Source organism: Rattus norvegicus, chromosome 10 (assembly GCF_036323735.1).
Source record: "Rattus norvegicus strain BN/NHsdMcwi chromosome 10, GRCr8, whole genome shotgun sequence".
Classification (NCBI taxonomy): Eukaryota; Metazoa; Chordata; class Mammalia; order Rodentia; family Muridae; genus Rattus; species Rattus norvegicus.
In genome coordinates, this window is record NC_086028.1 from 11,195,249 (window position 1) to 11,199,550 (window position 4,302).

The 4,302-nt window shown below is 46.6% G+C and overlaps 1 pseudogene; it reads left to right on the forward strand.

Moving 5' to 3' along the window:
* The first annotated feature begins 3,159 nt into the window (after positions 1–3,159).
* On the forward strand, positions 3,160–4,077 carry Rplp0-ps14 (ribosomal protein lateral stalk subunit P0, pseudogene 14; annotated as a pseudogene).
* The last annotated feature ends 225 nt before the right edge of the window (positions 4,078–4,302 follow it).

A 4,302-nucleotide genomic window follows, 5' to 3' on the forward strand; every position in this document is an offset into this window, starting at 1 on the left:
ATTTTCAGAAAACAGATTTCTCCCCATTTTACATATAGGGAAACTGAGGCCCAAAACAAGGCAGACTGCAAGTAATATACTAAAAGCAAGTTCAGAAAGACCAGGTTACTGATTGCAACATTACAACTTAAAAGCTGTGCCCTGCCTTTTCACACACAAGCACGCAAGCAGGCATTTCTTTGAGGATGCCAAGTCATGTTTTTATGATCCTCAGGTGAATTGAGTTTCTTAGAAGTGTAGCCAAACTTGAACCGGCTGTGCCAGGAGAGCAGTTAGGGAGACCAACAGATAATGAAGTGTCCAGTGGTGAATTCACCATAGTACACTCTAAACTGTACAACACCTGAATGCAAAGTCCTCTGGGACCCTCTCACTATACCTTGTAGATAAGGTGAAGTGCCTAGGCCTTGATGTAGGAAGACCCTCAAGTGAGGAAGAAGGCAGAGAGACAACAGGTAAGCTGAGAGCTGTGTGAGGAGGCGATCAAAACGGCTGGATGATGGAATAACGTACAAAATTGAATATAGTAATATTCAAACCATAAAGGGCCAGCTCTGGAACTGGTGCCAATGGAGAGAGTGGCTATCCAATTGGAAGGCATGCTCAAGGTTGCCATTCACCAGAGACAAGACTTCCCTCGAGACCATGTTGCTGAGACTAGTAGGGAACCTCTAGGATGTCAGAGGTCCTCCAAAGTTCAACTAAGGCATCAATGAACAGCCTAAGAAGCTGGATGAAAAGCTCTGTTTCCTGGTTGGAAATTCTTTCCTCTTACACTGGAAACAAAGACACAAAGTCTAAAGCAAATCTGTCTGCCAGACTGCCTTTGTCCCTCAAGGGGCAGGCTCCACCATCCACCTCTACTATGCCTCCCACCCAGGCAACTTACTCCATCCCCCGAAGAGTCAATGTTTTGGTTATCCTTTGGTTAACACTACTCTATAAGGTAACTGTATTCTCTGAATTTCTTCAAACTCAAAACTACAGCAGCAAGTTAGCACTATGGACCAGTTGAGACGAAGACCCATCATCTCTTCATAAACATATTAAGAATCACAAGGCTTAACACACACTAATGACTGTTGTGGAAACATGCCTAGACTAATGAAAACAAGGCCCTGATGATGAAATTGCACCAAGGCTACAATTCAATACATTTAGCTCACAGGCTGTGCCTGAGGGAGAGACATCTTCTTGAACTCTGAAGACAATCACTGGAAACTCCACAGTTCCTCAGCATCCCACCACCCTCTCTGTGACCGCGGCACAAACTGCAACCAACTTGAGCTGCAAATGAACCATAACTGCCTGGCTCGAGTGTGTCAGCCACCACAGAGCTGCATAGCGACATACTCCTGCCGAGCAACCTGTCTGATACACAGGAGAAGTGAGTCCACGCACAGCTTGGGTCACTGAGCTTGCATTTGCAACTGTACCAGGATATCGCAACCAGAATTTCAATTTCACCAAAAATCTGGAAAGCTGAGAATGAAATGACCCGGGCTGGAAAGATGGCTCAACGGTTAAGAGCATTGACTGCTCTTCCAGAGGTCCTGAGTTCAAATCCCAGCAACCACATGGTGGCTCACAACCACCAGTAATGCGATCTGATGCCCTCTTCTGGTATGTCTAAGACAGCTACAGTGTACTCATGTAAATAAAATAAATAAATCTTAAGAAACAAATGAAATGACCCACTAGATAGAGTCCAGGTGTTCAATGTAACCTGAGCATATCTGTCCTATAAGCTCTACATTGGCCCCCATAATGCCTGTCTGTAGCCCAGGCTGGCCTCCAACTCATAATTCTAAGTACTGAGTGTAAGCATGCATAACCACACCAAACCTTGGAACCAAACACTTTTCAGATGCGGTCATCCTGCCTGAGGTATCTAAACATATTCTCTTACTTAGTACTCTGGCGTTCCATTTTCTATTTTCATTCCCAACTTACCTTACACTACAGGAAAGTACTGTACAAACGAGTAAGGGCCCTATGCCAGTCACACAGAAGATAGTATGATGGCTAGTGTTGACTGTCAATCTAATAGAATCCCAAGTACCTGGAGAGGCTCGCCTAGGCATCCATGTGGGAACGGCCTTGATTGTACTCATTGATGTAGGAAGGCACATCTTAACTGTGCTGAGCGGTAGCATTTCTTTTTTTTTTTTTCTTTTTTCTTTTTTCTTTTTTTTCGGAGCTAGGGACCGAACCCAGGGCCTTGCGCTTCCTAGGTAAGCGCTCTACCACTGAGCTAAATCCCCAGCCCCGAGCGATAGCATTTCTTAAACAGGGGACCCTGGACTGCCTAAAATAGAGAAGGCTAGGCCGCTGAGAGCACAGCAGGTGAAGGCGCTCGCCACTGAGCCTGCATTTGATCCCTAGAACCCAGAGAGTAGAAGGCAGCTGACTCCAGAAAGTTTTGCTTTGCGCTCCACACCATGGCATTCACATGCCCACATAAACATACAATAAATATAAAACAAAATATTAAAAAAAAACGAAGGTGAAGTGAGTATCGATCCCATTTTCCTGATTTCGGATGTGATGGGGCTAGCTGCTTCAACTCCCTGCACCTTGACTACTCTGCCACAACAGACCATACCCTGCAACTGTGAGGTGGGATAAACCTTCTCTATTTTAAATATGCTGAACTCTTGGATCAATGAGCTTAATTAAGACACCCAAACCTGGTTTAGTCTTCTTTAAAAATCAAAAAAAGGAAAGTTCCTTCTTGTGAAATCCTATCACTCTTATGCATATATCTTATGGTATATATGCTACATGAATGTTTTAACACGCGCGCGCACACACACACACACACACACACACACACACACACACACACACACAAATGCGTGCCCTAATACTGCCCTCCCTGATCATGAAGAGGGAAAGTCCTGAGGGTTCTGATTGTCAAGGAAATGGGGAACTGTTTTCACCAAAGAGATGTCTCACTAAACATTGTTCTTAAGAGTTTGAATTCAGGGGCTGGGGATTTAGCTCAGTGGTAGTGCGCTTGCCTAGCAAGCACTGGGTTTGGTCCCCAGCTCTGAAAAAAAGAAAAAAAAAAAGAGTTTGAATTCAGCTCGCCAGGCGTCCTTGTTAGAGTGACATTGTCTTTAAACCCCGCATGGCAATCCCTGACGCACTGCCGTGATGCCCAGGGAATACAGGGCGACCTGGAAGTCCCAACTACTTCCTTAAGATCATCCAACTTTTGGATGACTACCCAAAATGCTTCATTGTGGGAGCAGACAATGTGTGCTCCAAGCATATGCAGCAGATCCGCCATGTCCCTCCGCGGGAAGGCTGTGGTGCTGATGGGCAAGAATGCCATGATGCGCAAGGCCATCCGGGGGCACCTGGTGAACAACCGAGCTCTGGAGAAGCTGCTGCCTCACATCCGGGGGAACTCGGGCTTCGTGTTCACCAAGGAGGACCTCACCGAGATTAGGGACATGCTGCTGGCCAATAAGGTGCCAGCTGCCGCTGGAGCTGGTGCCCTCGCACCATGTGAGGTCACTGCGCATGCTCAGAACACTGGTCTGGGGACTGAGAAGAGCTCTTTCTTCCAAGTTTTATTGCCACTAACATCTCCAGAGGTACCATTGAAATCCTGAGCGATGTGCAGCTGATAAAGATTGGAGACAAGGTGGGAGCCAGCGAAGCCACACTGCTGAACATGTTGAGCATCTCCCCCTTCTCCTTTGGGCTGATCATCCAGCAGGTGTTTGACAACGGCAGCATCTACAGCCCTGAGGTGCTGGACATACAGAGCAGGCCCTGCACTCTCGCTTCCTAGAGGGTGTCCGCAATGTGGCCAGTGTCTGTCTGCAGATTGGCTACCCGACTGTTGCCTCAGTGCCTCACTCCATCATCAATGGATACAAGAGGGTCCTGGCTTTGTCTGTGGAGACTGACTACACCTTCTCACTGGCTGAAAAGGTCAAAGCCTTCCTGGCCGATCCATCTGCATTTGCAGCTGCGGCCCCTGGGGCTGCTGCTGCCCCAGCCAAGGCCGAAGCAAAGGAAGAGAAATCAGATGAGGATTTGGGATTCAGTCTCTTCGACTAAGCCCCTCACACCAAGTCAGCCTGCTTAATTTGAGAAAGATGGAAATAAAGGCTTACTTCTCTTAAAAAAAAAAAAAAAAAAAAGAGTTTGAATTCAGGTGTTCCAAAGCCCCTCGAGCAATTGCCCACACCCTGAGGAAAATAAGCTCCACTATCAACAGTTGAGTTAATTTTATTTAACAAATATTTATTGTGCAGCTATAGTGGATGAGTTGGGCAGCAGAGA